Source organism: Canis lupus, chromosome 17, assembly GCF_048164855.1.
Source record: "Canis lupus baileyi chromosome 17, mCanLup2.hap1, whole genome shotgun sequence".
NCBI lineage: Eukaryota > Metazoa > Chordata > Mammalia > Carnivora > Canidae > Canis > Canis lupus.
Window position 1 is genome coordinate 24,727,245 of NC_132854.1, and position 12,431 is coordinate 24,739,675.

Below are 12,431 nucleotides of genomic sequence, written 5' to 3' on the forward strand. Positions count from 1 at the left end.
TGAAATATAATTACCACAATAAATTTATTTACCATCTGTCACTATACAAAACTGCAATTCTTTATTTAATGGTATACTCTTCAGCCATAAAAAAATGAAATCTTGCTATTTGCAACCAAATGGATGAAATTTGAGGGTCTTATGCTAAGTGAAACAAGTCAGTCAGAAAAAGACAAATACCATATAATTTCACTTTTATGTGCAGTCTAAAAAAGTAAATGAACAAAACAAAATTCATATAAACAAAAACCAGATTAGTGGTTGCTGGGGTGGAGGCAGGGGTTGGAAGTAGGCAAAATGTAGGAAGGAGATCCAGAGGTTCAAACTTCATTATAAAATAAGTAGGTCATGGGTATGCAATATACAGCATGGTAATTTAATTTTCTTTAAGATTTTATTTATTTGAGAGAGAGTGAGGGAGAGAGAGAATGAGTGGGGGAGGAGCAGAGGGAGACGGATAAGCAGAACTAATGCTAAGCACAGAGTCCAATGCAGGGCTCAACCACATGACCCTGAAATCATGATCTGAGCCAAAATCAAAAGTCGGACACTTAACTGACTAAGCCACTCAGGCGCCCCCAGCATGGTGATTATAGTCAATAATATTGTATTGCATATTTAAAAGTTGCTAAGAGAATAAATCTTAAAAGTTCTCTTCACTCACACACAAAGAAGATATATTCTTTTTTGAAATAAGATAAAGCAGTCAGCCAAATTACAACTAAGTCTTTGAAGACTAGGACCTTGCCTGCCTTTCAGGTGACTTTGTACAAATCTACTTTGATACATTGTGTTGATTTTCAGATATAACTCTCACAGGACATCTGATATCCTTTGTTTCTTATTTGCAACTGATGTCTGTCATCTAACATAATAGCTATTACTTCCAGTTTTGTGTTGTCTCCAATTTTAATCACCTAAGTCATTGATAAAAATGTAAAACAGAGCAGAGGCTAAAATCTCTGTTGCATGCTACTAGAATTTGTTTTCTCTCTTTACAGATTTTTCAGTAATTATAGCTCTTTCTGAACATGATCAACCATTGACAACTCCACTCAAATGCTCTGCCTTCCAACAAAATGACTTCTTGTTCCTGACATTATGTTAGACCTTGTGAAATACGTTTCTGAAATCCAGATATATAGCATGCAATAAATTTCCCAAAATAATGGTTCAGTAATGTTCCATAAAAGAAAATGTAATTGATCTGAAGTGATCTAGTCTTTGTGTCCATATATCCTTGGTTAGTTCTTTTTATCTTAAGAATATAACATCATTTTTTGGAAACTTTATAGTAAATCTTCTTTCACAATTGGTGACATATTAAAATTCATGAAGTTATAAATGGCCCTTCTACCCATGCAAGCTGAAGCCTAAGATTTGTTTGAGATTCTGCTGTCCCTTCTCTTTTCTGATTTTCACTCTGCCAAGTCTGGGGTTCATCAATTCCATTCACTGCGCTGTCTACATTCCTACATATCACCATCCACTCTGTTTTCAGAAAAATCTGTATAATAGATGTCATGGGATTGAATTGTGCCCCTTCTCCCAAAAACATAGGCTATGGCCTAATCCCTAATGTGACTATATTTGGAGACAGAGTCTTTAAAGAGGTAGTTAAAGTTAAATAAAGTCTCAAATGTGGGGCCCTAACTTAATGGGACTGGTATCGATATAAAAAGATAATAAGACAGTAGGAGGGTACACACACACACACACACACACACACAGAATAAATGTGGATAAAACATGAAGACAGTCATCTGCAAATCAAAGAGAGATCATCAGAGAAATCCAACCTGGAGACACCTTGATATAGGACTTCCAGAGTCCAGAACTTTGAAAAATAAATTTTATGTTCAAATGATAATCTTATGTTTTGACTACCTTGTATAAAGTCATCACCTGTAATAATTATATCTTCTTGGTAAATTTTTAATCTCCTATTAATTTAGGTGCTTGATTACCCACAAATACTTGTATATATCAATGGTATACTTTTATATTTATCCTAAATAGTGTATCTTGCTTTCCATTTTTGATCAGGAACAATTAAGTATGTTATTGGTGTGCCCTTTGCACACTAACTTTTATTTTTATTTTTTTAAGATTTTATTTATTTATTCATGAGACACACACACACACACACACACACACACACAGAGTGAGAGAGAGAAAGAGAGAGGCAGAGACACAGGCAGAGGGAGAAGCAGGCTCCATGCAGGGAACGTGATATGGTACTCGATCCCAGGACTCCAGGATCATGCCCTGGGCCAAAGGCAGGAGCTAAACTGAGGAGCCACCCAGGGATCCCCTGAACACTAACTTTTAGATAGATGTCTTATTTCTTCTACACTAAAAAATCCTTGTGCTGGTATTAAAAATCGTTTTTTAATTCAAAAACTACTTCATTATGACTTATTTCATAATTGTTCAAGCAGAAATAATTCCCTCTCCATTGAATGATGATATTATTTATTGTTCTTTTAATCATAGTACCTATAAACATAACTATTGTAATATATTTAAGTGTTTCTTACCTTCCTTACTAGATTATATATTCCTTGAGCACAGAGATTTGGCTTTTCTCACTTTTCTTTTCTTTCTATATTTACATTTTCTTTCAACTAATAGAATAATTAAATACTGTACTAAACTGGATAAATTTGGATTTTTTTTGTTTCATCAATCCATGGTACTATTTAATATTTTCTAAGAATTTTAAGTGAACAGCGTTTTCTAAAACTTCTGTACACCTAATATAGCATAGAAGTAGTAGGAATGGAAAGAATTTTCTATGGGAAGAATTTCTTTGGTGAGCAAAATGAGCATAGTGGATTCAAGTGAAAGGATATTAGACCATCTAAAGTGGAATTGTCATACTAGGTCAGTAAAGGGAATAAATGGGATAGGAAAATATCTTTAAATGTTAATTACTGGTTTCCTCCGCAATTTCTTATATCTGTGTCATTCCCACATTCCTTCTTATATATCTCTCTAATTTGTTATCATTTTTTCACTGTTTTCTATATTCTCTTGGGGTTACCTTGTTTTTGTCTGCCTTCTTGACTCATTCAGCTTTCATTCAAATTATGTTCAAAAGTTGTAAAACTGTGAGCCAAACTGTGAGATGTCAGTATAATAGGTATAGACACCCGAAGATGCAAAAACAGCAAGGAAACAGTAGACCAGAAGACATCAAATCAGTACTTACCAGATCCATTTTCAATGCTGGTGTCACAGCTACATGAAGATCTGTATGCCTGGTTTACAGAAATATGGCTTACTCCTTTTGATGCAGTAAATCCCAATAATTTTTGTATAATAATTTATGGTAGCAGTAGTGGATTTCCTGTAATTAAGAGTAGGCAGGTGGTTAGCAATTAATTACAAAGGATTAAAAAAAAAGAGGTGGCCACATTTATTTATATCAAAATCAAGTGAATTAGATCATAACAGTTAAATATTTCAGCTCTGTTTTAGCCAAATAGGAGGTATAGTCTGGTTAGAAAACTGTGGGGGTGATAAGGAACCAGCAGTGTCATTTATGAATCAAAACATCTCTTTTCCTTTATTCTATGGGCATAAAAATGGGAACCACAATGATAAAAATGGGAAAGAAAGAGAAAGAAAGAAAGAAAGAAAGAAAGAAAGAAAGAAAGAAAGAAAGAAAGAAAGAAAGAAAGAAAACACCAAGCAGATTTCTATCTTTCTAGTAAGTTACTGCTCCTAATTTTTATTCATTTCCTACAGTGGTTATCTATACATGTGATTGAAGAAAATGATTACAGCATAGATAAAATTATGTATATTTTGCTTTAAAATGAGAAAGTATTCACATATTATGACATGGTATTAGGGAGGTTTTTGAACTTCATGGTTAAAGAGAGTTACTATAAAAGTTAGAAAAATTTTATTTAAAAAATCAGAATTCTAAATACAGTGATAGAAGTTGAGGAATTTCCATTTATTATTAAACATGTGAAATAAGTATTTCTAAGCAAATATTTAATATGTATATGCTACTGTTGAGGTGATACTAAGATCTACAATAATCTAAGTTGGGAATTTACAGTTAAAAAAAACTGGAGCAATTAGTCTAGGACAATTCTCAATTATAATTTTTTCTTGTTATTGTATAAGGTGTACATCACAAATATTGTAGCTACTTTCAGTGGTTTTGAAACTAATCCAATGTGTGGTATATATGGCATATGTATATAATAGTTGTTAGCTTCATCTGAACACAATGTATCTATTTAATGGGCAAAGTGTCACTGTCAAGATAACATAAAAATTGTAGTCAACTATCATAGTTTGTTATAGCTATATTTGATTCAGAATTCTCTTTTCTATACTAAATTGTAACTTTAGTTGCTATAGTTACTCAATATCTGTAGTCAGATATTAATTACCTGATGTATAAGTTTAGGGGTTACAGGTTGGACACATACTGTATAGTTAGAAGGGAAAAAAAAACAGTTCGTCAAGACATTTGACATGACATAAAACTGATTTTGAAGAGTGGGGAAGTTGTAAGCACTAATATTGACTCAAAATTTTATATCAGGTGATCCTGCAGTTTATTAAATCTAGTTTAAAAGAGAATATTAGGCATTGAGACGACTACTGGATGTGGGGCTAAGAGTATGCTTGGAAATGGGAGGAACACTAAAATATAAATTTAGATACACAGTTTATAGTCCTAATTTCTTTGTGATGATATAACACTGGACACGTCAAGAATGCCTCTGGTTTTAGTTTCCCAAAACTAAAGATTTTCACTAGTTGGTATCTAAATTCCATTTTCACTTTTACACTCAGCATTAAAATATTGATGCATTTTTTATTTTGAATTACAAAAGCTTTAAAATACAAGTAGTCTACTTTCATTTCTTATCATAGGGTGTTATTTCTTACCATTACATATATGCTCATATCTAAGCCTAACAAGATGTGTTATTTTCATGACAGATACATTGACAACTCATTAATCCCCTTTAAAACTTATTTTTTCTCAATTCAGTGTATATGCTATTATACATGCTAAATTTAAATCTTCCCTCTAGAAGGGGTAATGTCTAACACACGAGAATCTGTTCTGTTTCACTTCTTTTTTTTTTTTTTTTTTCTGTTTCACTTCTTACAATTTAAAGAACACTGTATAGGGTGAAAATAGACAAGCAAAATCTTTGCTTCTGTTCTAATACAGTATTCAGACAAAGTTTCTTTTGTTTTATTGCATTCTGAGTGATTTGGCTTGTATTGAAAAGCAGTTCAGAAACTCTCAGATGAGGATAATGTCTGTTGAGGATAACTGATGCTGGCTTCCATGGAAATGCTAATTTGGTAGCAGTCACTGCCAATCAGTCGCCTTGAGTTATTGTTCTAGCACTTCTAGATGCAGTATGTGATGGCTGATGAAAAATCCTCACTACAGTAATTAGACTGTTTTCAAAGAAGAAAGGGTTGTTAACATAGGCTCAGGTAAACAGTTTCTGAACAGGAAAAAATAATCATAAGAGCTTAAAATGATTCAAACAAAAAAGGGATTTTGAAATTCCTTTTGGGTCTCATTTTTTTTTTTTTTTATCAAAGAGAGTATAGATTGAAAAAATTCAGCCTATTACACAATTTAAAATAAATGGATTCTTCTTGGTTTGTCTATATATATATACTATAGTTACAAAATTAAAGACTATTCATGGATCTATTAAAGCCACATTCATTTTTAATGTAATAGTAAGGTATGAAAGTTTTAGTTCTCTGATGCTCTGCTTCATTTTGAGTATTTTCCATACCTATGTATTATCTTTTCATTTTAATAAATATATCAGTCTGCTTTTAATTCCACTCAGTTATTTTTTTTACCTCAGATCTTACAGTTTCATCTCTAGAAATTGTAGATCTGGCCTTTTTATATCTTTCCTGACGTAATTTTGTGAACCTATTGAATACAAGTAGAACAACTATTTAATATTCTAGTTTCCTAATTCTAACATCTATATCAGTTTGGGTTCAGTTTCAATTGATTAAATTCTGTTTATCATTTTATGGGTAACAAAGTCTTTTTTGCTCTTTGAATGCTTGGTAACTCCTTACTGGGTAGCAGAAATCATGACATTTGCCATTGGTAGCTAGATGTTTTGTATTCTTAGAAATATTCCTGCATATTTTTGTGTGACACAGTTAGGTTACTTGGAAACAGCTTGATCCTCTCCAATCTTGCTTTACATTTCTTTAGGCAGGACCAGAACAGTGCTTGGTCTAGCTCCAACACTCCCTGTCACTTTGGAGGGCCCTTCTCTATATTCTCTCCAGTATAGCATGAATCATGAGGTGTTTCAGTATGATTGTTGAGAACTCCACTATCCTGGCACCAGACTTTGCTACATCTTCTAACTTGCAAGGGCAGTTCTTCCTCCAGGTTCAGATAATGAACCACATACCTTCACGGATGAATGCTCAGGCAAATACTTGAGAGGTAACATCTGTGGGTCTGAGACTTCTTACTGCATGTATCTCTTACCTTAGTACCCTGCTCTTGGCTTTTTCTCCCAGGAATCTTAGCTTGTTCTGTTTACCTCATAGAGTCCATGGGGCCCTGACTGAGTTCTCTTTTCCTACACTACCACAGGGAAACTATCTCAAGAATGAAAGTGAAAAGAAACACAGTGCTCATCTTGTTTCCCATTACTCAGTCATCATTGTCTATCATTGTCTTTAATTTGGAGTCTTGAAATTGGAGGCAAAACAGAACAAATGTTTTAAGTTCCACTAACTGCCCAGTTGAGATTTGGGATACACATCCATACAAATCATCAGGGCTTGGATTCTGAGTTACATGATTCAGGTCTTCTATATATGGAAGATCTGATGAGAGCATAAACAAATATAAATTTTATATCATAGAAGGCCAAAAAAATTCTGCCCTAATTCTCATACTGTAGAAACTCTGAACTCTAGGGAAATACTTTTTGATATTTCCCAAACTGCTTCACATTTACATCTCTATCCTTATCCTCTAAAAACTTGTGATTATAAGAACTGGCAAATAACTCCTCTCTGCCTATATTAACAAAGATTATTAGACAAACAGTCATTAGTATGATAAGTGTTTATACTAGATTGTAGACAATGACAGAATTCAATGCCAGTAGCAAGAACATACACCCATTATTTTGCTTCCAAACTAGTTTCCAGAACTTGAAATGGCTTAGAACTAGGCAAAAGGAACATATGAATCCTAAAATACTTGAGCATTCATCCTATCCTGATATTCCAAAATTAATATTTTTTTATTTAAAGCAATTATATATATACTTTAGCAGTATTTTATAAATTATTAGAGAGGTATATATGTCACTATTTTTATTTTGTAAGTACTCTTATTTTTGCTTAAATAGTCAAAATGATCATGATCATTAGAAATAATAATTTGTAATAATATTACTAGACACAACATATTTTATGATTATAAATCTATTGTTCCCAATATCTAGTGTAACTTTGATCTTTAAGCCATCCCAGAGTTTAGTAACACACACATAGACATACGTACACACAAAACATTGCATTCTCAACTATTCTGTGGATGAGAAATTCATCACAGAGGAGATGGCTTGCCTCTTTCCTCATGTTTAAGACTTCAGCTGCAAAGTGCCTCAGTTAACTGGCTGGATGGAGCCTGGAATTATCTGGAGATTTCTTCACTTTCTTGATTGCCAGCTGGTCAGGAATGATTGAAACACTGATTTTACCTGGGACTGTCAACAGAATGTCTAAATATGGCTTGGCTTGTTTACAGTATTCATTGTAGCCAATCTTCTCAGTTCAGATCTCAAGCAAAAGTAATCAGGAGAATAAGTCATCCCTTTTATGTCTCTCAAGAGTCACTTGTACATACTCCAATACTCTGTTGTTCAAAGCAGTCACGGGGTTGCCCAATTCAAGGTAAGGGGTCTGAGATCCTGCAACTTGAAGGCAGTAGTATCAAAGATTTCTGTGGCTATATATATGTATATATCACCATATTATGATAATCCAAAAATGGCCGTGGTACTTTAAGTCTTAATACAGAACATTTAGTCCAAATTGACTCCTCTCCAACCACAGCTTCTTCACTGTTTTTAGTTTCTTATCTATTTTCTTTTTCCTTCTATGGAACTAAAATTTACAAATGGTAGAGTAGAAGTATTACCCACTGTGATCCTTATTAGAAAAAGATGACATTCTTTAACTGAATTGGGCATCAAGAACCCACACAGAAACTTTTCAGGATTGGCCCACACTAATTACGTCATCTCTAGCTTCATGAGTATCACTGTCAGGTTGTTTTAATTTAATATAACTTGCATGGCTCATCTATATTGTCCATACAACCATTACCTAAAGGGATTAAGAAGAAATGGCATTTAGTGAAGTTGGGAAAAAGAAAAAGCAGCTACAATCCCTTGTACTCATTGCAGACATTTTTTATTTATTGGACCAATAAATAAAATTATCAAAGATAAAGCCCAGGATGTTAGCAGCCATGATTCTGTTCTCATTTAACTTGTTGATAACAATATAATGCTTCTGGCTGACAGACCTATGAACACATGTGAAGATGAAACAAAGAAATTGTAAAACAACAACAGCAACAACACAGAATTGGTATTGACACATACCACAGGGTCATGAGATTGCATTTATGCATTTTTATGTGTGCCAAAGAATAATCTCAAATCTATGTCATCATTTCATTTTTTTATAAAAACATTTGTGGTAGTTGGTTAAGTATGACTTTGCCAACATAATTGATAGCATAATTTATAATTTTACTAAAAATGTTTACATGCTGTACCTTTTCTTTTCCTCAAGAGAAAATGTTAACTGTCCCCATTGTTTAATGTGGAAATAGTCAATGAACAGAATACTAAATAAATAAGCAATATGAATACAACTTACCTATACACATTGGAAAGACATGAAGTGCTTAATCAGATTGAAGATTTCACTCAGAGGAACAGCTATGACAATGTGCTCTTACAGAGGTGTATTTGGTTGTCTAGGAAAAGAAAAGCTTATAATGACCAGGTTAATTCAAATATTTAATCTATTCTGATTAATATTACTAGAATTTTAGAATTTTTAACCTGAAATATCCAGTACAATAATCTGTATATAAAATGATGGAGGGCAGCCTGGGTGGCTCAGTGGTTTAAAACCGCCTTTAGCCTAGGGCCTGATCCTGGAGACCTGGGATCGAGTCCCACATCAGGCTTCCTGCATGGGTCCTGTTTCTCCCTCTGCCTGTGTCTCTGCTTCTCTCTGTGTGTGTGTGTCTCTCATTAATAAATAAATAAAATCTTTTAAAAAATGATGGAAAAAATCTAGAAAAGTAAATGTAGTCACCTAAATAAAAAGCTATATATATGTAGAGGAGGAGCTAGAGAAGAGGTTCTCAATAGGGTAGGTTACAATAATTACTTAAGGGAATGTTTAAAACCACAGAGTCCAGATCCACCTTCTATCAGTCTATTTTAGAAATCTCTCTTACCATGTTCTCAGGATTTAAAAAGCAGTCCAGTGTTTTAGGGGATTTGCTATGAAGTTGCTATCATACCAAAAGCATTTATTCAGCGGCTACCATGTGCTGAGAGTTGGGATTTGGAGTGAGTAAAAATAATGAGTGTTAAGCTTCCTGTCCTTGAGGAACACAGTCCACTGAAGGAAATAGAGAAGTAGACAAATGCTTGCAATTTAATACAGTAAGCGCTATGACTGTGTACCGGGAGAGTACTTAAACTAAATTGAGGAAGAGAAGGGCATTGCATGTTCTTGAAGGAGAGACACTGACCTGATTCTTGAAGAATGCTGGAAAGGGAAAGGCATTTAATAAAGCTGGTGGGGTGGGGGATGACTGTAAGAAAATGAACAGGTCTCAGTGACCTAAAGACTTTTTGCACCCTTTTATGGAAACTAACCTTTTTCATAAAGAATAGGGGGATCAATTTAAGGTATCTGTGTAGGATATTAGATCATTTTGTGATTTGAAAATGCTGACCTGAGTACACCATAAGATTCTCTCAGAAGGATGCAAACAAGAGTTTAATTATAGGAAGCTTTTATTTTGCATTAAGTGAATTACATCATGATATTTATTTTTGTGTTCTCATTATCATAGGTTGGTTATGGTGTCAATCACATCTGATTTCTGGGCTCTTGGTGAATGAACAACAAATGCAAAGTTCAATTATGGATCATACTATATAACATTAGTTTGCTTTTAATTAATAAATAAAAATTTTAAATCTTGGTAGAATTTCCTATCTTTGGTATCCTAGTCCTAACTTACTATATTCAATTCAGACTGAGAAATTGGAACCTGAGGAGCAGAGATATGACTGCAGCCTCTGCTGAGCTGCTTATATGTAGATATACCACATATCTTAACCCAAGAATCCATGAAGCAAGGTTTGGCATGCTGTTTTTCAGAGCTGACATTTTTAATGCAGAGGCCCTGCCTCCTGATAAGCATAGCCTCTGTAATTTAGGCATTTCCTGTCACTAAATAGTTGAGACATGCTTCTTCACAGAGGAAAAGAGAAACTCAAATAATCTTTCAAATATTTCTCTCTTGAGAATTGAGACAGAATCTCTCAACGCACCATAAGACCTTGAAAATCAGGCTTTTTCCCAGCATTCTTTCAATTGTTTTTCCCCTAAGATTTTTACCTTAAGAAGCCTGTAGTCAACCAATGGTGTGATGTTTACTTTGGAGTTAGCAATAGAATATAAAGTCAGTTTGGCTCCCTAAAGTTTTTCTTTTGAAACCAACTCTGCTTCTTTGTATATCCTTTCAGACTAGGCAGAGTGGAATGAATTATAGTTACTGTAGTATTTCCAAAGTTGTATTAATAAAACCAGAATTCTCTCAGGTATTCTCTCTTATAAAGAGTGTAAAGAACCACTAGATATATTGTGATTATTACATCATTATCCTGAATTTTGGAAACTCTGAAAACACACGGTAATCCCCCATCATTACAACAATTATACTCATAAAACTGGGGTTCTCAAATGCCATAACTACTTTATGTACATAAAGACTGTTAAAGGTCTGAGATCTGACCTTACTTGCAAGCTAACTTATTAACCTACCGTAGTTTCATGGACTCAGGCAGAGGACACAGGACTTCTAGGTCAGAAAAGTATATTCACAGCAAGGGCAGTAGACAGGACATTTTTTTGCTCTAGTTTCACAAGCCCCATCCCCACAGGATGATATAAAGAAAGCCGGATACTGTGTATATAGTGGGCTGAGTTAGAGAAGAAGGACCGTGCACTTAGAGAACCTGTAAATGTTATCATTGACATTAAATATGCCTGCCCTTCAGATGCCTGGGTGGCTCAGTGGTTAAGCATCTGCCTTTGGCTCAGGGTATGATCTGGGAGTTCCAGGATCTTGTCCTGAGTCTTGCATCGGGCTCCCCGCCTGGAGCCTGCTTCTCCCTCTGTCTATGTCTCTGCATCTCTCTCTCTCTGTGTCTCTCATGAATAAATAAATAAAAATCTTAAAAAAACAAACAAAAAAAAAAAAACTGTGCCTGCCCTTGCTCCTGAGGGAGACACTATCTCTTTCTTTCAAGGTTTTAAGTGAACATTCCCCTTGCTTAGTAGAGAGACTTCATTTTCTTTTTTTAAATATTTATTTATTTATTTATTTATTTATTTATTTATTTATTTATTTATGATAGAGAGAGAGAGAAGCAGAGACACAGGCAGAGGGAGAAGCAGGCTCTATGCACCGGGAGCCCGATTGGGATTCGATCCCGGGTCTCCAGGATCGCGCCCTGGGCCAAAGGCAGATGCTAAACCGCTGCGCCACCCAGGGATCCCAAGAGACTTCATTTTCAATGCTATTTGCTTGCAAAGACATCCTTGCAAAGTAAGTTTGGAACAAAGAACAGTCATATGTGTACAACATGTGCAGAAATGTGAAAGACTCTTGGGGAATTGTTTCCCCAAATATAGATCAATAGATAGATAGACACCTACATACATAGATAGATTGATATAAAATATTTTAGAAGCAGAATAGTGCATTCTTTCTTAAAGGGTAGTATTGACTTATTCATGTTGTAGACAAATTTACAATGTGTACTCCCAATTTTCAATTTTCAGTGAGATTTTCATCTGTGTATGACTAATGATATTTTAACCCACTTACTTTTCCTGGGTTTTTTTCCTTTGATTTTTGTAGTCCTGGCATTCTAATGAAGTACACATGAAATTTTAACCAGATAGCCCAGTTAAAATATTTTGCTTAGCTTTTAAAAAAAATTATGATCAATTATCTACATATGTTTTATCATGAATTAGAACATCCAAGGCTATTTTGGTATCATGTTGTAATGACCACTGTAATTTCCTGATCTGGCATTCTG